Source organism: Schistocerca piceifrons, unplaced genomic scaffold, assembly GCF_021461385.2.
Source record: "Schistocerca piceifrons isolate TAMUIC-IGC-003096 unplaced genomic scaffold, iqSchPice1.1 HiC_scaffold_1676, whole genome shotgun sequence".
Lineage (NCBI taxonomy): Eukaryota > Metazoa > Arthropoda > Insecta > Orthoptera > Acrididae > Schistocerca > Schistocerca piceifrons.
This window is the reverse complement of record NW_025727541.1, coordinates 428,146-453,382: the sequence shown is the minus strand read 5'-3', so window position 1 is coordinate 453,382 and position 25,237 is coordinate 428,146.

Sequence of the window (25,237 nt, the reverse complement as noted above, 5' to 3'; positions counted from 1 at the left end):
GTGCTTTCAGCATTCCCTGTGAGGCCAGTATTAGTTTCCGATACACCTCAGCAGGTTCAATGTATTCCTAGGACCTTCATATTGACGATGAAACACAGAAATCGCATCGGAATTAAATACAAAAGGCACATTGTCGCCTTAAGTACAAGAGTAGAGACTCTTCTTACAGTCGGTGCTTTGAGCATTCCCTGTGAGACCAGTATTAGTTTCCGATACACAACTGCAGGTTCAATGTATTCCTTGGACCTTCACATTGACGATGAAACAGAGAAATCGCATCGGAATGATATACAAAAGGCAAACTGCCACGTAAGTACAAGAATAGAGACTCTTCTTACAGTCGGTGCTTTCAGCATTCCCTGTGAGACCAGTATTAGTTTCCGATACACCACTGCAGGTTCAATGTAATCCTAGGACCTTCACATTGACGATGAAACACAGAAATCGCATCTGAATTAAATACAAAAGGCACAATGTCGCCTTAAGTACAAGAATAGAGACTCTTCTTACAGTCGGTGTTTTGAGCATTCCCTGTGAGACCAGTATTAGTTTCCGATACACCACTCCAGGTTCAATGTATTCCTTGGACATTCACATTGACGATGAAACACAGAAATCGCATCGGAATGAAATACAAAAGGCAAACTGCCGCGTAAGTACAAGAATAGAGACTCTTCTTACAGTCGGTGTTTTGAGCATTCCCTGTGAGACCAGTATTAGTTTCCGATACACCACTCCAGGTTCAATGTATTCCTTGGACATTCACATTGACGATGAAACGCAGAAATCGCATCGGAATGAAATACAAAAGGCAAACTGCCGCGTAAGTACAAGATTAGAGACTCTTCTTACAGTCGGTGCTTTGAGCTTTCCCTGTGAGACCAGTATTAGTTTCCTATACACCACTCCAGGTTCAATGTATTCCTTGGACATTCACATTGACGATGAAACACAGAAATCGCATCGGAATGAAATACAAAAGGCAAACTGCCGCGTAAGTACAAGAATAGAGACTCTTCTTACAGTCGGTGCTTTGAGCATTCCCTGTGAGACCAGTATTAGTTTCCGATACATCACTCCAGGTTCAATGTATTCCTTGGACTTTCACATTGACGATGAAACACAGGAATCGCATCGGAATGAAATACAAAAGGCAAACTGCCGCGTAAGTACAAGAATAGAGACTCTTCTTACAGTCGGTGCTTTCAGCATTCCCTGTGAGACCAGTATTAGTTTCCGATACACCACTGCAGGTTCAATGTAATCCTAGGACCTTCACATTGACGATGAAACACAGAAATCGCATCTGAATTAAATACAAAAGGCACAATGTCGCCTTAAGTACAAGAATAGAGACTCTTCTTACAGTCGGTGTTTTGAGCATTCCCTGTGAGACCAGTATTAGTTTCCGATACACCACTCCAGGTTCAATGTATTCCTTGGACATTCACATTGACGATGAAACACAGAAATCGCATCGGAATGAAATACAAAAGGCAAACTGCCGCGTAAGTACAAGAATGGAGACTCTTCTTACAGTCGGTGCTTTCAGCATTCCCTGTGAGACCAGTATTAGTTTCCGATACACCTCAGCAGGTTCAATGTATTCCTAGGACCTTCACATTGACGATAAAACACAGAAATCGCATCGGAATTAAATACAAAAGGCACAATGTCGCCTTAAGTACAAGAATAGAGACTCTTCTTACAGTCGGTGCTTTGAACATTCCCTGTGAGACCAGAATTAGTTTCCGATACACCACTCCTGATTCAATGTATTCCTTGGACCTTCACATTGACGATGAAACACAGAAATCGCATCGGAATTAAATACAAAAGGCAAACTGCCGCGTAAGTACTAGAATAGAGACTCTTCTTACAGTCGGTGCTTTCAGCATTCCCTGTGAGGCCAGTATTAGTTTCCGATACACCTCAGCAGGTTCAATGTAATCCTAGGACCTTCATATCGACGATGAAACACAGAAATCGCATCGGAATTAAATACAAAAGGCACAATGTCGCCTTAAGTACAAGAGTAGAGACTCTTCTAACAGTCGGTGCTTTGAGCATTCCCTGTGAGACCAGTATTAGTTTCCGATACACAACTGCAGGTTCAATGTATTCCTTGGACATTCACATTGACGATGAAACACAGAAATCGCATCGGAATGAAATACAAAAGGCAAACTGCCGCGTAAGTACAAGAATAGAGACTCTTCTTACAGTCGGTGCTTTCAGCATTCCCAGTGAGACCAGTATTACTTTCCGATACATCACACCAGGTTCAATGTATTCCTTGGACATTCACATTGACTATGAAACACAGGAATCGCATCGGAATGAAATACAAAAGGCAAACTGCCGCGTAAGTACTAGAATAGAGACTCTTCTTACAATCGGTGCTTTCAGCATTCCCTGTGAGGCCAGTATTAGTTTCCGATACACCTCAGCAGGTTCAATGTATTCCTAGGACCTTCATATTGACGATGAAACACAGAAATCGCATCGGAATTAAATACAAAAGGCACAATGTCGCCTTAAGTACAAGAGTAGAGACTCTTCTTACAGTCGGTGCTTTGAGCATTCACTGTGAGACCAGTATTAGTTTCCGATACACAACTGCAGGTTCAATGTATTCCTTGGACCTTCACATTGACGATGAAACACAGAAATCGCATCGGAATGAAATACAAAAGGCAAACTGCCGCGTAAGTACTAGAATAGAGACTCTTCTTACAGTCGGTGCTTTCAGCATTCATTGTGAGACCAGTATTAGTTTCCGATACACCACTGCAGGTTCAATGTAATCCTAGGACCTTCACATTGACGATGAAACACAGAAATCGCATCTGAATTAACTACAAAAGGCACAATGTCGCCTTAAGTACAAGAATAGAGACTCTTATTACAGTCGGTGCTTAGAACATTCCCTGTGAGACCAGAATTAGTTTCCGATACACCACTCCAGATTCAGTGTATTCCTTGGACCTTCACATTGACGGTGAAACACAGAAATCGCATCGGAATGAAATACAAAAGGCAAACTGCCGCGTAAGTACTAGAATAGAGACTCTTCTTACAGTCGGTGCTTTCAGCATTCCCTGTGAGGCCAGTATTAGTTTCCGATACACCTCAGCAGGTTCAATGTATTCCTAGGACCTTCATATTGACGATGAAACACAGAAATCGCATCGGAATTAAATACAAAAGGCACATTGTCGCCTTAAGTACAAGAGTAGAGACTCTTCTTACAGTCGGTGCTTTGAGCATTCCCTGTGAGACCAGTATTAGTTTCCGATACACAACTGCAGGTTCAATGTATTCCTTGGACCTTCACATTGACGATGAAACAGAGAAATCGCATCGGAATGATATACAAAAGGCAAACTGCCACGTAAGTACAAGAATAGAGACTCTTCTTACAGTCGGTGCTTTCAGCATTCCCTGTGAGACCAGTATTAGTTTCCGATACACCACTGCAGGTTCAATGTAATCCTAGGACCTTCACATTGACGATGAAACACAGAAATCGCATCTGAATTAAATACAAAAGGCACAATGTCGCCTTAAGTACAAGAATAGAGACTCTTCTTACAGTCGGTGTTTTGAGCATTCCCTGTGAGACCAGTATTAGTTTCCGATACACCACTCCAGGTTCAATGTATTCCTTGGACATTCACATTGACGATGAAACACAGAAATCGCATCGGAATGAAATACAAAAGGCAAACTGCCGCGTAAGTACAAGAATAGAGACTCTTCTTACAGTCGGTGTTTTGAGCATTCCCTGTGAGACCAGTATTAGTTTCCGATACACCACTCCAGGTTCAATGTATTCCTTGGACATTCACATTGACGATGAAACGCAGAAATCGCATCGGAATGAAATACAAAAGGCAAACTGCCGCGTAAGTACAAGATTAGAGACTCTTCTTACAGTCGGTGCTTTGAGCTTTCCCTGTGAGACCAGTATTAGTTTCCTATACACCACTCCAGGTTCAATGTATTCCTTGGACATTCACATTGACGATGAAACACAGAAATCGCATCGGAATGTAATACAAAAGGCAAACTGCCGCGTAAGTACAAGAATAGAGACTCTTCTTACAGTCGGTGCTTTGAGCATTCCCTGTGAGACCAGTATTAGTTTCCGATACATCACTCCAGGTTCAATGTATTCCTTGGACTTTCACATTGACGATGAAACACAGGAATCGCATCGGAATGAAATACAAAAGGCAAACTGCCGCGTAAGTACAAGAATAGAGACTCTTCTTACAGTCGGTGCTTTCAGCATTCCCTGTGAGACCAGTATTAGTTTCCGATACACCTCAGCAGGTTCAATGTATTCCTAGGACCTTCACATTGACGATAAAACACAGAAATCGCATCGGAATTAAATACAAAAGGCACAATGTCGCCTTAAGTACACGAATCGAGACTCTTCTTACAGTCGGTGCTTTGAACATTCCCTGTGAGACCAGAATTAGTTTCCGATACACCACTCCAGATTCAATATATTCCTTGGACCTTCACATTGACGATGAAACACAGAAATCGCATCGGAATTAAATACAAAAGGCAAACTGCCGCGTAAGTACAAGAATAGAGACTCTTATTACAGTCGGTGCTTTCAGCATTCCCTGTGAGACCAGTATTAGTTTCCGATACACCACTGCAGGTTCAATGTAATCCTAGGACCTTCACATTGACGATGAAATACAGAAATCCCATCTGAATTAAATACAAAATGCACAATGTCGCCTTAAGTACAAGAATAGAGACTCTTCTTACAGTCGGTGCTTTGAGCATTCCCTGTGAGACCAGTATTAGTTTCCTATACACCACTCCAGGTTCAATGTATTCCTTGGACCTTCAAATTGACGATGAAACAGAGAAATCGCATCGGAATGAAATACAAAAGGCAAACTGCCGCGTAAGTACAAGAATAGAGACTCTTCTTACAGTCGGTGATTTCAGCATTCCCTGTGAGACCAGTATTAGTTTCCGATACACCACTGCAGGTTCAATGTAATCCTAGGACCTTCACATTGACGATGAAACACAGAAATCGCATCTGAATTAAATACAAAAAGCACAATGTCGCCTTAAGTACAAGAATAGAGACTCTTCTTACAGTCGGTGCTTTGAGCATTCCCTGTGAGACCAGTATTAGTTTCCGATACACCACTTAAGGTTCAATGTATACCTTGGACATTCACATTGAGGATGAAACACAGAAATCGCATCGGAATGAAATACAAAAGGCAAACTGCCGCGTAAGTACAAGAATAGAGACTCTTCTTACAGTCGGTGCTTTCAGCATTCCCAGTGAGACCAGTATTACTTTCCGATACATCACACCAGGTTCAATGTATTCCTTGGACATTCACATTGACGATGAAACACAGGAATCGCATCGGAATGAAATACAAAAGGCAAACTGCCGCGTAAGTACAAGAATAGAGACTCTTCTTACAGTCGGTGCTTTCAGCATTCCCTGTGAGACCAGTATTAGTTTCCGATACACCTCAGCAGGTTCAATGTATTCCTAGGACCTTCACATTGACGATAAAACACAGAAATCGCATCGGAATTATATACAAAAGGCACAATGTCGCCTTAAGTACACGAATAGAGACTCTTCTTACAGTCGGTGCTTTGAACATTCCCTGTGAGACCAGAATTAGTTTCCGATACACCACTCCAGATTCAATATATTCCTTGGACCTTCACATTGACGATGAAACACAGAAATCGCATCGGAAATAAATACAAAAGGGAAACTGCCGCGTAAGTACTAGAATAGAGACTCTTCTTACAATCGGTGCTTTCAGCATTCCCTGTGAGGCCAGTATTAGTTTCCGATACACCTCAGCAGGTTCAATGTATTCCTAGGACCTTCATATTGACGATGAAACACAGAAATCGCATCGGAATTAAATACAAAAGGCACAATGTCGCCTTAAGTACAAGAGTGGAGACTCTTCTTACAGTCGGTGCTTTGAGCATTCACTGTGAGACCAGTATTAGTTTCCGATACACAACTGCAGGTTCAATGTATTCCTTGGACCTTCACATTGACGATGAAACACAGAAATCGCATCGGAATGAAATACAAGAGGCAAACTGCCGCGTAAGTACAAGAATAGAGACTCTTCTTACAGTCGGTGCTTTCAGCATTCCCTGTGAGACCAGTATTAGTTTCCGATACACCACTGCAGGCTCAATGTAATCCTAGGACCTTCACATTGACGATGAAACACAGAAATCGCATCTGAATTAAATACAAAAGGCACAATGTCGCCTTACGTACAAGACGAAGAGACTCTTCTTACAGTCGCTGCTTTAAGCATTCCCTGTGAGACCAGTATTAGTTTCCGATACACCACTCCAGGTTCAATGTATTCCTTGGACATTCACATTGACGATGAAACACAGAAATCGCATCGGAATGAAATACAAAAGGCAAACTGCCGCGTAAGTACAAGAATAGAGTCTCTTCTTACAGTCGGTGCTTTCAGCATTCCCAGTGAGACCAGTATTAGTTTCCGATACATCACACCAGGTTCAATGTATTCCTTGGACATTCACATTGACGATGAAACACAGGAATCGCATCGGAATGAAATACAAAAGGCAAACTGCCGCGTAAGTACAAGAATGGAGACTCTTCTTACAGTCGGTGCTTTCAGCATTCCCTGTGAGACCAGTATTAGTTTCCGATACACCTCAGCAGGTTCAATGTATTCCTAGGACCTTCACATTGACGATAAAACACAGAAATCGCATCGGAATTAACTACAAAAGGCACAATGTCGCCTTAAGTACAAGAATAGAGACTCTTCTTACAGTCGGTGCTTAGAACATTCCCTGTGAGACCAGAATTAGTTTCCGATACACCACTCCAGATTCAGTGTATTCCTTGGACCTTCACATTGACGGTGAAACACAGAAATCGCATCGGAATGAAATACAAAAGGCAAACTGCCGCGTAAGTACTAGAATAGAGACTATTCTTACAGTCGGTGCTTTCAGCATTCCCTGTGAGGCCAGTATTAGTTTCCGATACACCTCAGCAGGTTCAATGTATTCCTAGGACCTTCATATTGACGATGAAACACAGAAATCGCATCGGAATTAAATACAAAAGGCACAATGTCGCCTTAAGTACAAGAGTAGAGACTCTTCTTACAGTCGGTGCTTTGAGCATTCCCTGTGAGACCAGTATTAGTTTCCGATACACAACTGCAGGTTCAATGTATTCCTTGGACCTTCACATTGACGATGAAACAGAGAAATCGCATCGGAATGATATACAAAAGGCAAACTGCCACGTAAGTACAAGAATAGAGACTCTTCTTACAGTCGGTGCTTTCAGCATTCCCTGTGAGACCAGTATTAGTTTCCGATACACCACTGCAGGTTCAATGTAATCCTAGGACCTTCACATTGACGATGAAACACAGAAATCGCATCTGAATTAAATACAAAAGGCACAATGTCGCCTTAAGTACAAGAATAGAGACTCTTCTTACAGTCGGTGTTTTGAGCATTCCCTGTGAGACCAGTATTAGTTTCCGATACACCACTCCAGGTTCAATGTATTCCTTGGACATTCACATTGACGATGAAACACAGAAATCGCATCGGAATGAAATACAAAAGGCAAACTGCCGCGTAAGTACAAGAATAGAGACTCTTCTTACAGTCGGTGTATTGAGCATTCCCTGTGAGACCAGTATTAGTTTCCGATACACCACTCCAGGTTCAATGTATTCCTTGGACATTCACATTGACGATGAAACGCAGAAATCGCATCGGAATGAAATACAAAAGGCAAACTGCCGCGTAAGTACAAGAATAGAGACTCTTCTTACAGTCGGTGCTTTGAGCATTCCCTGTGAGACCAGTATTAGTTTCCTATACTCCACTCCAGGTTCAATGTATTCCTTGGACATTCACATTGACGATGAAACACAGAAATCGCATCGGAATGTAATACAAAAGGCAAACTGCCGCGTAAGTACAAGAATAGAGACTCTTCTTACAGTCGGTGCTTTGAGCATTCCCTGTGAGACCAGTATTAGTTTCCGATACATCACTCCAGGTGCAATGTATTCCTTAGACTTTCACATTGACGATGAAACACAGGAATCGCATCGGAATGAAATACAAAAGGCAAACTGCCGCGTAAGTACAAGAATAGAGACTCTTCTTACAGTCGGTGCTTTCAGCATTCCCTGTGAGACCAGTATTAGTTTCCGATACACCTCAGCAGGTTCAATGTATTCCTAGGACCTTCACATTGACGATAAAACACAGAAATCGCATCGGAATTAAATACAAAATGCACAATGTCGCCTTAAGTACACGAATCGAGACTCTTCTTACAGTCGGTGCTTTGAACATTCCCTGTGAGACCAGAATTAGTTTCCGAATCACCACTCCAGATTCAATATATTCCTTGGACCTTCACATTGACGATGAAACACAGAAATCGCATCGGAATTAAATACAAAAGCAAACTGCCGCGTATGTACTAGAATAGAGACTCTTCTTACAATCGGTGCTTTCAGCATTCCCTGTGAGGCCAGTATTAGTTTCCGATACACCTCAGCAGGTTCAATGTATTCCTAGGACCTTCATATTGACGATGAAACACAGAAATCGCATCGGAATTAAATACAAAAGGCACAATGTCGCCTTAAGTACAAGAGTAGAGACTCTTCTTACAGTCGGGCTTTGAGCATTCACTGTGAGACCAGTATTAGTTTCCGATACACAATTGCAGGTTCAATGTATTCCTTGGACCTTCACATTGACGATGAAACAGAGAAATCGCATCGGAATGAAATACAAAAGGCAAACTGCCGCGTAAGTACAAGAATAGAGACTCTTCTTACAGTCGGTGCTTTCAGCATTCCCTGTGAGACCAGTATTAGTTTCCGATACACCACTGCAGGTTCAATGTAATCCTAGGACCTTCACATTGACGATGAAACACAGAAATCGCATGTGAATTAAATACAAAAGGCACAATGTCGCCTTAAGTACAAGACGAAGAGACTCTTCTTACAGTCGGTGCTTTGAGCATTCCCTGTGAGACCAGTATTAGTTTCCGATACACCACTCCAGGTTCAATGTATTCCTTGGACCTTCACATTGACGATGAAACACAGGAATCGCATCGGAATGAAATACAAAAGGCAAACTGCCGCGTAAGTACAAGAATAGAGACTCTTCTTACAGTCGGTGCTTTCAGCATTCCCTGTGAGACCAGTATTAGTTTCCGATACACCACTGCAGGTTCAATGTAATCCTAGGACCTTCACATTGACGATAAAACACAGAAATCGCATCGGAATTAAATACAAAAGGCACAATGGCGCCTTAAGTACAAGAATAGAGACTCTTCTTACAGTCGGTGCTTAGAACATTCCCTGTGAGACCAGAATTAGTTTCCGATACACCGCTCCAGATTCAGTGTATTCCTTGGACCTTCACATTGACGGTGAAACACAGAAATCGCATCGGAATGAAATACAAAAGGCAAACTGCCGCGTAATTACTAGAATAGAGACTCTTCTTACAGTCGGTGCTTTCAGCATTCCCTGTGAGGCCAGTATTAGTTTGCGACACACCTCAGCAGGTTCAATGTATTCCTAGGACCTTCTTATTGACGATGAAACACAGAAATCGCATCGGAATTAAATACAAAAGGCACAATGTCGCCTTAAGTACAAGAGTAGAGATTCTTCTTACAGTCGGTGCTTTGAGCATTCCCTGTGAGACCAGTATTAGTTCCCGATACACAACTGCAGGTTCAGTGTATTCCTTGGACCTTCACATTGACGATGAAACAGAGAAATCGCATCGGAATGATATACAAAAGGCAAACTGCCACGTAAGTACAAGAATAGAGACTCTTCTTACAGTCGGTGCTTTCAGCATTCCCTGTGAGACCAGTATTAGTTTCCGATACACCACTGCAGGTTCAATGTAATCCTAGGACCTTCACTTTGACGATGAAACACAGAAATCGCATCTGAATTAAATACAAAAGGCACAATGTCGCCTTAAGTACAAGAATAGAGACTCTTCTTACAGTCGGTGTTTTGAGCATTCCCTGTGAGACCAGTATTACTTTCCGATACACCACTCCAGGTTCAATGTATTCCTTGGACATTCACATTGACGATGAAACACAGAAATCGCATCGGAATGAAATACAAAAGGCAAACTGCCGCGTAAGTACAAGAATAGAGACTCTTCTTACAGTCGGTGCTTTCAGCATTCCCTGTGAGACCAGTATTAGTTTCCGATACACCACTGCAGGTTCAATGTAATCCTAGGACCTTCACATTGACGATGAAACACAGAAATCGCATCTGAATTAAATACAAAAGGCACAATGTCGCCTTAAGTACAAGAATAGAGACTCTTCTTACAGTCGGTGCTTTGAACATTCCCTGTGAAACCAGTATTAGTTTCCTATACACCACTCCAGGTTCAATGTATTCCTTGGACATTCACATTGACGATGAAACACAGAAATCGCATCGGAATGAAATACAAAAGGCAAACTGCCGCGTAAGTACAAGAATAGAGACTCTTCTTACAGTTGGTGCTTTCAGCATTCCCTGTGAGACCAGTATTAGTTTCCGATACACCTCTGCAGGTTCAATGTATTCCTAGGACCTTCACATTGACGATAAAACACAGAAATCGCATTGGAATTAAATACAAAAGGCACAATGTCGCCTTAAGTACACGAATAGAGACTCTTCTTACAGTCGGTGCTTCGAACATTCCCTGTGAGACCAGAATTAGTTTCCGATACACCACTCCAGATTCAATGTATTCCTTGGACCTTCACATTGACGATGATACACAGAAATCGCATCGGAATTAAATACGAAAGGCAAACTGCCGCGTAAGTACTAGAATAGAGTCTCTTCTTACAGTCGGTGCTTTCAGCATTCCCTGTGAGGCCAGTATTAGTTTCCGATACACCTCAGCAGGTTCAATGTATTCCTAGGACCTTCATATTGACGATGAAACACAGAAATCGCATCGGAATTAAATACATAAGGCACAATGTCGCCTTAAGTACAAGACTAGAGACTCTTCTTACAGTCGGTGCTTTGAGCATCCCTGTGAGACCAGTATTAGTTTCCGATACACAACTGCAGGTTCAATGTATTCCTTGGACCTTCACATTGACGATGAAACAGAGAAATCGCATCGGAATGAAATACGAAAGGCAAACTGCCGCGTAAGTACAAGAATAGAGACTCTTCTTACAGTCGGTGCTTTCAGCATTCCCTGTGAGACCAGTATTAGTTTCCGATACACCACTGCACGTTCAATGTAATCCTAGGACCTTCACATTGACGATGAAACACAGAAATCGCATCTGAATTAAATACAAAAGGCACAATGTCGCCTTAAGTACAAGAATAGAGACTCTTCTTACAGTCGGTGCTTTGAGCATTCCCTGTGAGACCAGTATTAGTTTCCGATACACCACTCCAGGTTCAATGTATACCTTGGACATTCACATTGACGATGAAACACAGAAATCGCATCGGAATGAAATATAAAAGGCAAACTGCCGCGTAAGTACAAGAATAGAGACTCTTCTTACAGTCGGTGCTTTCAGCATTCCCAGTGAGTCCAGTATTAGTATCCGATACATCACACCAGGTTCAATGTATTCCTTGGACATTCACATTGACGATGAAACACAGGAATCGCATCGGAATGAAATACAAAAGGCAAACTGCCGCGTAAGTACAAGAATAGAGACTCTTCTTACAGTCGGTGCTTTCAGCATTCCCTGTGAGACCAGTATTAGTTTCCGATACACCTCAGCAGGTTAAATGTATTCCTAGGACCTTCACATTGACGATAAAACACAGAAATCGCATCGGAAATAAATACAAAAGTCACAATGTCACCTTAAGTACAAGAATAGAGACTCTTCTTACAGTCGGTGCTTTGAACATTCCCTGTGAGAGAAGAATTAGTTTCCGATACACCACTCCAGATTCAATGTATTCCTTGGACCTTCACATTGACGATGAAACACAGAAATCGCATCGGAATGAAATACAAAAGGCAAACTGCCGCATAAGTACTAGAATAGAGACTCTTCTTACAGTCGGTGCTTTCAGCATTCCCTGTGACGCCAGTATTAGTTTCCGATACACCTCAGGAGGTTAAATGTATTCCTAGGACCTTCATATTGACGATGAAACACAGAAATCGCATCGGAATTAAATACAAAAGGCACAATGTCGCCTTAAGTACAAGAGTAGAGACTCTTCTTACAGACGGTGCTTTGAGCATTCCCTGTGAGACCAGTATTAGTTTCCGATACACCACTCCTGATTCAATGTATTCATTGGACCTTCACATTGACGATGAAACACAGAAATCGCATCGGAATTAAATACAAAAGGCAAACTGCCGCGTAAGTACTAGAATAGAGACTCTTCTTACAGTCGGTGCTTTCAGCATTCCCTGTGAGACCAGTATTAGTTTCCGATACACCACTGTAGGTTCAATGTAATCCTAGGACCTTCACATTGACGATGAAACACAGAAATCGCATCTGAATTAAATACAAAAGGCACAATGTCGCCTTAAGTACAAGAATAGAGACTCTTCTTACAGTCGGTGCTTTGAGCATTCCCTGTGAGACCAGTATTAGTTTCCGATACATCACTCAAGGTTCAATGTATTCCTTGGACATTCACATTGACGATGAAACACAGGAATCGCATCGGAATGAAATACAAAAGGCAAACTGCCGCGTAAGTACAAGAATAGAGACTCTTCTTACAGTCGGTGCTTTCAGCATTCCCTGTGAGACCAGTATTAGTTTCCGATATACCTCAGCAGGTTCAATGTATTCCTAGGACCTTCACATTGACGATAAAACACAGAAATCGCATCGGAATTAAATACAAAAGGCACAATGTCGCCTTAAGTACAAGAATAGAGACTCTTCTTACAGTCGGTGCTTTGAACATTCCCTGTGAGACCAGAATTAGTTTCCGATACACCACTCCTGATTCAATGTATTCATTGGACCTTCACATTGACGATGAAACACAGAAATCGCATCGGAATTAAATACAAAAGGCAAACTGCCGCGTAAGTACTAGAATAGAGACTCTTCTTACAGTCGGTGCTTTCAGCATTCCCTGTGAGGCCAGTATTAGTTTCCGATACACCTCAGCAGGTTCAATGTATTCCTAGGACCTTCATATTGACGATGAAACACAGAAATCGCATCGGAATTAAATACAAAAGGCACAATGTCGCTTTAAGTACAAGAGTAGAGACTCTTCTTACAGTCGGTGCTTTGAGCATTCCCTGTGAGACCAGTATTAGTTTCCGATACACAACTGCAGGTTCAATGTATTCCTTGGACCTTCACATTGACGATGAAACAGAGAAATCGCATCGGAATGAAATACAAAAGGCAAACTGCCGCGTAAGTACAAGAATAGAGACTCTTCTTACAGTCGGTGCTTTCAGCATTCCCTGTGAGACCAGTATTAGTTTCCGATACACCACTGCAGGTTCAATGTAATCCTAGGACCTTCACATTGACGATGAAACACAGAAATCGCATCTGAATTAAATACAAAAGGCACAATGTCGCCTTAAGTACAAGAATAGAGACTCTTCTTACAGTCGGTGTTTTGAGCATTCCCTGTGAGACCAGTATTAGCTTCCGATACACCACTCCAGGTTCAATGTATTCCTTGGACATTCACATTGACGATGAAACACAGAAATCGCATCGGAATGAAATACAAAAGGCAAACTGCCGCGTAAGTACAAGAATAGAGACTCTTCTTACAGTCGGTGATTTGAGCATTCCCTGTGAGACCAGTATTAGTTTCCGATACACCACTCCAGGTTCAATGTATTCCTTGGACATTCACATTGACGATGAAACACAGAAATCGCATCGGAATGAAATACAAAAGGCAAACTGCCGCGTAAGTACAAGAATAGAGACTCTTCTTACAGTCGGTGCTTTCAGCATTCCCTGTGAGACCAGTATTAGTTTCCGATACACCACTGCAGGTTCTATGTAATCCTAGGACCTTCACATTGACGATGAAACACAGAAATCGCATCTGAATTAAATACAAAAGGCACAATGTCACCTTAAGTACAAGAATAGAGACTCTTCTTACAGTCGGTGCTTTGAGCATTCCCTGTGAGACCAGTATTAGTTTCCTATACACCACTCCAGGTTCAATGTATTCCTTGGACATTCACATTGACGATGAAACACAGAAATCGCATCGGAATGAAATACAAAAGGCAAACTGCCGCGTAAGTACAAGAATAGAGACTCTTCTTACAGTCGGTGCTTTCAGCATTCCCTGTGAGACCAGTATTAATTTCCGATACACCACTGCAGGTTCAATCTAATCCTAGGACCTTCACATTGACGATGAAACAAAGAAATCGCGTCGGAATTAAATACAAAAGGCACAATGTCGCCTTAAGTACAAGAATCGAGACTCTTCTTACAGTCGGTGTTTTGAGCATTCCCTGTAAGACCAGTATTAGTTTCCGATACATCACTCCAGGTTCAATGTATTCCTTAGACTTTCACATTGACGATGAAACACAGGAATCGCATCGGAATGATATACAAAAGCAAACTGCCGCGTAAGTACAAGAATAGAGACTCTTCTTACAGTCGGTGCTTTCAGCATTCCCTGTGAGACCAGTATTAGTTTCCGATACACCTCAGCAGGTTCAATGTATTCCTAGGACCTTCACATTGACGATAAAACACAGAAATCGCATCGGAATTAAATACAAAAGGCACAATGTCGCCTTAAGTACACGAATCGAGACTCTTCTTACAGTCGGTGCTTTGAACATTCCCTGTGAGACCAGAATTAGTTTCCGATACACCACTCCAGATTCAATATATTCCTTGGACCTTCACATTGACGATGAAGCACAGAAATGGCATCGGAATTAAATACAAAAGGCAAACTGCCGCGTAAGTACTAGAATAGAGACTCTTCTTACAATCGGTGCTTTCAGCATTCCCTGTGAGGCCAGTATTAGTTTCCGATACACCTCAGCAGGTTCAATGTATTCCTAGGACCTTCATATTGACGATGAAACACAGAAATCGCATCGGAATGAAATACAAAAGGCACAATGTCGCCTTAAGTACAAGAGTAGAGACTCTTCTTACAGTCGGGCTTTGAGCATTCACTGTGAGAACAGTATTAGTTTCCGATACACAATTGCAGGTTCAATGTATTCCTTGGACCTTCACATTGACGATGAAACAGAGAAATCGCATCGGAATGAAATACAAAAGGCAAACTGCCGCGTAAGTACAAGAATAGAGACTCTTCTTACAGTCGGTGCTTTCAGCATTCCCTGTGAGACCAGTATTAGTTTCCGATACACCACTGCAGGTTCAATGTAATCCTAGGACCTTCACATTGACGATGAAACACAGAAATCGCATCTGAATTAAATACAAAAGGCACAATGTCGCCTTAAGTACAAGACGAAGAGACTCTTCTTACAGTCGGTCCTTTGAGCATTCCCTGTGAGACCAGTATTAGTTTCCGATACACCACTCCAGGTTCAATGTATTCCTTGGACATTCACATTGACGATGAAACACAGAAATCGCATCGGAATGAAATACAAAAGGCAAACTGCCGCGTAAGTACAAGAATAGAGACTCTTCTTACAGTCGGTGATTTCAGCATTCCCAGTGAGACCAGTATTAGTTTCCGATACATCAGACCAGGTTCAATGTATTCCTTGGACATTCACATTGACGATGAAACACAGGAATCGCATCGGAATGAAATACAAAAGGCAAACTGCCGCGTAAGTACAAGAATAGAGACTCTTCTTACAGTCGGTGCTTTCAGCATTCCCTGTGAGACCAGTATTAGTTTCCGATACACCTCAGCAGGTTCAATGTATTCCTAGGACCTTCACATTGACGATAAAACACAGAAATCGCATCGGAATTAAATACAAAAGGCACAATGTCGCCTTAAGTACAAGAATAGAGACTCTTCTTACAGTCGGTGCTTAGAACATTCCCTGTGAGACCAGAAATAGTTTCCGATACACCACTCCAGATTCAGTGTATTCCTTGGACCTTCACATTGACGGTGAAACACAGAAATCGCATCGGAATGAAATACAAAAGGCAAACTGCCGCGTAAGTACTAGAATAGAGACTCTTCTTACAGTCGGTGCTTTCAGCATTCCCTGTGAGGCCAGTATTAGTTTGCGATACACCTCAGCAGGTTCAATGTATTCCTAGGACCTTCATATTGACGATGAAACACAGAAATCGCATCGGAATTAAATACAAAAGGCACAATGTCGCCCTAAGTACAAGAGTAGAGACTCTTCTTACAGTCGGTGCTTTGAGCATTCCCTGTGAGACCAGTATTAGTTTCCGATACACAACTGCAGGTTCAGTGTATTCCTTGGACCTTCACATTGACGATGAAACAGAGAAATCGCATCGGAATGATATACAAAAGGCAAACTGCCACGTAAGTACAAGAATAGAGACTCTTCTTACAGTCGGTGCTTTCAGCATTCCCTGTGAGACCAGTATTAGTTTCCGATACACCACTGCAGGTTCAATGTAATCCTAGGACCTTCACATTGACGATGAAACACAGAAATCGCATCTGAATTAAATACAAAAGGCACAACGTCGCCTTAAGTACAAGAATAGAGACTCTTCTTACAGTCGGTGTTTTGAGCATTCCCTGTGAGACCAGTATTAGTTTCCGATACACCACTCCAGGTTCAATGTATTCCTTGGACATTCACATTGACGATGAAACACAGAAATCGCATCGGAATGAAATACAAAAGGCAAACTGCCGCGTAAGTACAAGAATAGAGACTCTTCTTACAGTCGGTGCTTTCAGCATTCCCTGTGAGACCAGTATTAGTTTCCGATACACCACTGCAGGTTCAATGTAATCCTGGGACCTTCACATTGACGATGAAACACAGAAATCGCATCTGAATTAAATACAAAAGGCACAATGTCGCCTTAAGTACAAGAATAGAGACTCTTCTTACAGTCGGTGCTTTGAACATTCCCTGTGAAACCAGTATTAGTTTCCTATACACAACTCCAGGTTCAATGTATTCCTTGGACATTCACATTGACGATGAAACACAGAAATCGCATCGGAATGAAATACAAAAGGCAAACTGCCGCGTAAGTACAAGAATAGAGACTCTTATTACAGTCGGTGCTTTCAGCACTCCCTGTGAGACCAGTATTAATTTCCGATACACCACTGCAGGTTCAATGTAATCCTAGGACCTTCACATTGACGATGAAACACAGAAATCGCATCGGAATTAAATACAAAAGGCACAATGTCGCCTTAAGTACAAGAATAGAGATTCTTCTTACAGTCGGTGCTTTGAGCATTCCCTGTGAGACCAGTATTAGTTTCCGATACATCACTCCAGGTTCAATGTATTCCTTGGACATTCACATTGACGATGAAACACAGTAATCGCATCGGAATGAAATACAAAAGGCAAACTGCCGCGTAAGTACAAGAATAGAGACTCTTCTTACAGTTGGTGCTTTCAGCATTCCCTGTGAGACCAGTATTAGTTTCCGATACACCTCTGCAGGTTCAATGTATTCCTAGGACCTTCACATTGACGATAAAACACAGAAATCGCATCGGAATTAAATACAAAAGGCACAATGTCGCCTTAAGTACACGAATAGAGACTCTTCTTACAGTCGGTGCTTTGAACATTCCCTGTGAGACCAGAATTAGTTTCCGATACACCACTCCAGATTCAATGTATTCCTTGGACCTTCATATTGACGATGAAACAGAGAAATCGCATCGGAATGAAATACAAAAGGCAAACTGCCGCGTAAGTACAAGAATAGAGACTCTTCTTACAGTCGGTGCTTTCAGCATTCCCTGTGAGACCAGTATTAGCTTCCGATACACCACTGCAGGTTCAATGTAATCCTAGGACCTTCACATTGACGATGAAACACAGAAATCGCATCTGAATTAAATACAAAAGGCACAATGTCGCCTTAAGTACAAGAATAGAGACTCTTCTTACAGTCGGTGCTTTGAGCATTCCCTGTGAGACTAGTATTAGTTTCCGATACACCACTGCAGGTTCAATGTAATCCTAGGACCTTCACATTGACGATGAAACACAGAAATCGCATCTGAATTAAACACAAAAGGCACAATGTCGCCTTAAGTACAAGAATAGAGACTCTTCTTACAGTCGGTGCTTTGAGCATTCCCTGTGAGACCAGTATTAGTTTCCGATACACCACTCCAGGTTCAATGTATTCCTTGGACATTCACATTGACGATGAAACACAGAAATCGCATCGGAATGAAATACAAAAGGCAAACTGCCGCGTAAGTACAAGAATAGAGACTCTTCTTACAGTCGGTGCTTTCAGCATTCCCTAAGAGACCAGTATTAGTTTCCGATACACCTCAGCAGGTTCAATGTATTCCTAGGACCTTCACATTGACGATAAAACACAGAAATCGCATCGGAATTAAATACAAAAGGCACAATGTCGCCCTAAGTACAAGAATAGAGACTCTTCTTACAGTCGGTACTTTGAACATTCCCTGTGAGACCAGAATTAGTTTCCGATACACCACTCCAGATTCAATGTATTCCTTGGACCTTCACATTGACGATAAAACACAGAAATCGCATCGGAATGAAATACAAAAGGCAAACTGCCGCGTAAGTACAAGAATAGAGACTCTTCTTACAGTCGGTGCTTTCAGCATTCCCTGTGAGACCAGCATTAGTTTCCGATACACCTCAGCAGGTTCAATGTATTCCTAGGACCTTCACATTGACGATAAAACACAGAAATCGCATCGGAATTAAATACAAAAGGCACAATGTCGCCTTAAGTATAAGAATAGAGACTCTTCTTACAGTCGGTGCTTTGAGCATTCCCTGTGAGACCAGAATTAGTTTCCGATACACCACTCCAGGTTCAATGTATTCTTTGGACCTTCACATTGACGATGAAACACAGAAATCGCATCGGAATGAAATACAAAAGGCAAACTGCCGCGTAAGTACTAGAATAGAGACTCTTCTAACAATCGCTGCCTCCAGCATTCCCTGTGAGGCCTGTATTAGTTTCCGATACACCTCAGCAGGTTCTATGTATTCCTAGGACCTTCATATTGACGATGAAACACAGAAATCGCATCGGAATTAAATACAAAAGGCACAATGTCGCCTTAAGTACAAGAATAGAGACTCTTCTTACAGTCGGTGCTTTGAGCATTCCCTGTGAGGCCAGAATTTGTTTCCGATACACCACTCCAGGTTCAATGTATTCCTTGGACCTTCACATTGACGATGAAACACAGAAATCGCATCGGAACGAAATACAAAAGGCAAACTGCCGCGTAAGTACAGGAATAGAGTCTCTTCTCGCAGTCGGTGTTTTCAGCATTCCCTGTGAGACCAGTATTAGTTTCCGATAGACATCAGCAGGTTCAATGTATTCCTGGGACAATCACATTGACGATGAAACACAGAAATCGCATCGGAATTAAATACAAAAGGCACAATGTCGCCTTAAGTACAAGAATAGAGACTCTTCTTACAGTCGGTGCTTTGAGCAATCCCTGTGAGACCAGTATTAGTTTTCGATACACCACTGCAGGTTCAATGTATTTCTTGGACCTTCACATTGACGATGAAACACAGAAATCCCATCGGAATGAAATACAAAAGACAAACATCCGCGTAAATACAAAAATTGAGACTCTTGTTACAGTCGGTGCTTTCAGCACTCCCTGTGAGACCAGTATTAGTTTCCGATACACCTCCGCAGGTTCAATGTATTCCTAGGACCTTCACATTGACGATGAAACACAGAAATCGCATCGGAATTAAATACAATAAGCGCAATGCCGCCTTAAGTACAAGAATAGAGACTCTTCTTACAGTCGGTGCGTTGAGCATTCCCTGTGAGACCAGAATTAGTTTCCGATACACCACTACAAGTTCAATGTATTCCTTGGACATTCACATTAACGATGAAACACAGATATCGCATCGGAATGAAATACATAATGCAAACTGCCGCGTAAGTACAAGAATAGAGACTCTTCTTACAGTCGGTGCTTTCAGCATTCCCTGTGAGACCAGTATTAGTTTCCGATACACCTCAGCAGGGTCAATGTATTCCTAGGACCTTCACATTGACGATGAAACACAGAAATCGCATCGGAATTAAATACAAAAAGCGCAATGCCGCCTTAAGTACAAGAATAGAGACTCTTCTTACAGTCGGTGCTTTGAGCATTCCCTGTGAGACCAGAATTAGTTTCCGATACACCACTACAGGTTCAATGTATTCCTTGGACATTCACATTGACGATGAAACACAGAAATCGCAACGGAATGAAATACAAAAGGCAAACTGCCGCGTAAGTACAAGAATAGAGACTCTTCTTACAGTCGGTGCTTTCAGCATTCCCTAAGAGACCAGTATTAGTTTCCGATACACCTCAGCAGGTTCAATGTATTCCTAGGACCTTCACATTGACGATGAAACACAGAAATCGCATCGGAATTAAATACAAAAAGAGCAATGCCGCCTTAAGTACAAGAATAGATACTCTTCTTACAGTCGGTGCTTTTAGCATTCCCAATGAGACCAGTATTACTTTCCGATACATCACACCAGGTTCAATGTATTCCTTGGACATTCACATTAACGATGAAACACAGGAATCGCATCGGAATGAAATACAAAAGGCAAACTGCCGCGTAAGTACAAGAATAGAGACTCTTCTTACAGTCGGTGCTTTCAGCATTCCCTAAGAGACCAGTATTAGTTTCCGATACACCTCAGCAGGTTCAATGTATTCCTAGGACCTTCACATTGACGATAAAACACAGAAATCGCATCGGAATTAAATACAAAAGGCACAATGTCGCCTTAAGTACAAGAATAGAGACTCTTCTTACAGTCGGTACTTTGAACATTCCCTGTGAGACCAGAATTAGTTTCCGATACACCACTCCAGATTCAATGTATTCCTTGGACCTTCACATTGACGATGAAACACAGAAATCGCATCGGAATGGAATACAAAAGGCAAACTGCCGCGTAAGTACAAGAATAGAGACTCTTCTTACAGTCGGTGCTTTCAGCATTCCCTGTGAGACCAGCATTAGTTTCCGATACACCTCAGCAGGTTCAATGTATTCCTAGGACCTTCACATTGACGATAAAACACAGAAATCGCATCGGATTTAAATACAAAAGGCACAATGTCGCTATAAGTATAAGAATAGAGACTCTTCTTACAGTCGGTGCTTTGAGCATTCCCTGTGAGACCAGAATTAGTTTCCGATACACCACTCCAGGTTCAATGTATTCTTTGGACCTTCACATTGACGATGAAACACAGAAATCGCATCGGAATGAAATACAAAAGGCAAACTGCCGTGTAAGTACTAGAATAGAGATTCTTCTAACAATCGCTGCTTTCAGCATTCCCTGTGAGGCCTGTATTAGTTTCCGATACACCTCAGCAGGTTCTATGTATTCCTAGGACCTTCATATTGACGATGAAACACAGAAATCGCATCGGAATTAAATACAAAAGGCACAATGTCGCCTTAAGTACAAGAATAGAGACTCTTCTTACATTCGGTGCTTTGAGCATTCCCTGTGAGGCCAGAATTTGTTTCCGATACACCACTCCAGGTTCAATGTATTCCTTGGACCTTCACATTGACGATGAAACACAGAAATCGCATCGGAACGAAATACAAAAGGCAAACTGCCGCGTAAGTACAGGAATAGAGACTCTTCTCGCAGTCGGTGTTTTCAGCATTCCCTGTGAGACCAGTATTAGTTTCCGATAAACATCAGCAGGTTCAATGTATTCCTGGGACCATCACATTGACGATGAAACACAGAAATCGCATCGGAATTAAATACAAAAGGCACAATGTCGCCTTAAGTACAAGAATAGAGACTCTTCTTACAGTCGGTGCTTTGAGCAATCCCTGTGAGACCAGTATTAGTTTTCGATACACCACTGCAGGTTCAATGTATTTCTTGGACCTTCACATTGACGATGAAACACAGAAATCCCATCGGAATGAAATACAAAAGACAAACATCCGCGTAAATACAAAAATTGAGACTCTTCTTACAGTCGGTGCTTTCAGCACTCCCTGTGAGACCAGTATTAGTTTCCGATACACCTCCGCAGGTTCAATGTATTCCTAGGACCTTCACATTGACGATGAAACACAGAAATCGCATCGGAATTAAATACAATAAGCGCAATGCCGCCTTAAGTACAAGAATAGAGACTCTTCTTACAGTCGGTGCGTTGAGCATTCCCTGTGAGACCAGAATTAGTTTCCGATACACCACTACAAGTTCAATGTATTCCTTGGACATTCATATTAACGATGAAACACAGATATCGCATCGGAATGAAATACATAATGCAAACTGCCGCGTAAGTACAAGAATAGAGACTCTTCTTACAGTCGGTGCTTTCAGCATTCCCTGTAAGACCAGTATTAGTTTCCGATACACCTCAGCAGGGTCAATGTATTCCTAGGACCTTCACATTGACGATGAAACACAGAAATCACATCGGAATTAAATACAAAAAGCGCAATGCCGCCTTAAGTACAAGAATAGAGACTCTTCTTACAGTCGGTGCTTTGAGCATTCCCTGTGAGACCAGAATTAGTTTCCGATACACCACTACAGGTTCAATGTATTCCTTGGACATTCACATTGACGATGAAACACAGAAATCGCAACGGAATGAAATACAAAAGGCAAACTGCCGCGTAAGTACAAGAATAGAGACTCTTCTTACAGTCGGTGCTTTCAGCATTCCCCGTGAGACCAGTATTAGTTTCCGATACACCTCAGTAGGTTCAATGTATTCCTAGGACCTTCACATTGACGATGAAACGCAGAAATCGCATCGGAATTAAATAGAAAAGGCACAATGCCGTCTTAAGTACAAGAATAGAGACTCTTCTTACAGTCTTTGCTTTCAGCATTCCCTTTGAGACCAGTATTAGTTTCCGATACACCTCAGCCGTTTCAATGTATTCCTAGGACCTTCACATTGACGATGAAACACAGAAATCGCATCGGAATTAAATACAAAAGGCACAATGCCGTCTTAAGTAAAAGAATAGAGACTCTTCTTACAGTCGGTGCTTTGAGCATTCCCTGTGAGACCTGAATTAGTTTCCGATACACCACTCCAGTTCAATGTATTCCTTGGGCATTCACATTGACGATGAAACACAGAATTTGCATCGGAAAGAAATACAAAAGGCAAACTGCCGCGTAAGTACATGAATAGAACTCTTCTTACAGTCGGTGCTTTCAGCATTCCCTGTGAGACCTGTATTAGTTTCCGATACACCTCAGCAGGTTCAATGTATTCCTAGGACATTCACATAGACGTTGAAACACAGAAATCGCATCGGAATTGAATACAAAAGGCACAATGTCGCCTTAAGTACAAGAATAGAGACTCTTCTTTCAGTCGGTGCTTTGAGCATTCCCTGTGAGACCAGTATTAGTTTCCGATACACCACTGCAGGTTCAATATAATCCTAGGACCTTCACATTGACGATGAAACACAGAAATCGCATCGGAATTAAATACAAAAGGCACAATGCCGTCTTAAGTAAAAGAATAGAGACTCTTCTTACAGTCGGTGCTTTGAGCATTCCCTGTGAGACCTGAATTAGTTTCCGATACACCACTCCAGTTCAATGTATTCCTTGGACATTCACATTGACGATGAAACGCAGAATTTGCATCGGAAAGAAATACAAAAGGCAAACTGCCGCGTAAGTACATGAATAGAACTCTTCTTACAGTCGGTGCTTTCAGCATTCCCTGTGAGACCTGTATTAGTTTCCGATACACCTCAGCAGGTTCAATGTATTCCTAGGACATTCACATTGACGTTGAAACACAGAAATCGCATCGGAATTGAATACAAAAGGCACAATGTCGCCTTAAGTACAAGAATAGAGACTCTCCTTTCAGTCGGTGCTTTGAGCATTCCCTGTGAGACCAGTATTAGTTTCCGATACACCACAGCAGGTTCAATTTAATCCTAGGACCTTCACATTGACGATGAAACACAGAAATCGCATCGGAATTAAATACAAAAGGCACAATGTGACCTTAAGTACAAGAATAGAGACTCTTCTTACAGTCGGTGCTTTGAGCATTCCCTGTGAGACCAGTATTAGTTTCCGATACACCACTTCAGGTTCAATTTATTCCTTGGACATTCACATTGACGATGAAACACAGAAATCGCATCGGAATGAAATACAAAAGGCTAACTGCCGCGTAAGTACAAGAACAGAGGCTCTTCTTACAGTCGGTGCATTCAGCATTCCCTGTGACACCAGTATTAGTTTCCGATACAACTCAGCAGGTTCAATGTATCCCTAGGACCTTCACATTGACGATAAAACACAGAAATCGCATCGGAATTAACTACAAAAGGCACAATAGCACCTTAAGTACAAGAATAGAGACTCTTCTTATAGTCGGTGCTTTGAGCATTCCCTGTGAGACCAGAATTAGTTTCCGACACACCACTCCAGGTGCAATGTATTCCTTGGATCTTCACATTGACGATGAAACACAGAAATCGCATCGGAATGAAATACAAAATGCAAACTGCTGCGTATGTACAAGAATAGAGACTATTCTTACAGTCGGTGCTTTCAGCATTCCCTGTGAGACCAGTATTAGTTTCCGATACACCTCAGCATGTTCAATGTATTCCTAGGACCTTCACATTGACGATGAAACACAGTAATCGCATCGGAATTAAATACAAAAAGCACAATGTCGCCTTAAGTACAAGAATAGAGACTCTTCTTACACTCGGTGCTTTGTGCATTCCCTGTGAGACCAGTATTAGTTTCCGATATTCAACTGCAGGTTCAATGTATTCCTTGGACCTTCACATTGACGATGAAACACAGAAATCGCATCGGAATGAAATACAAAAGGCAATTTGCCACGTAAGTACAAAAATAGAGACTCATCTTACAGTCGGTGCTTTCAGCATTCCCTGTGAGACCAGTATTAGTTTC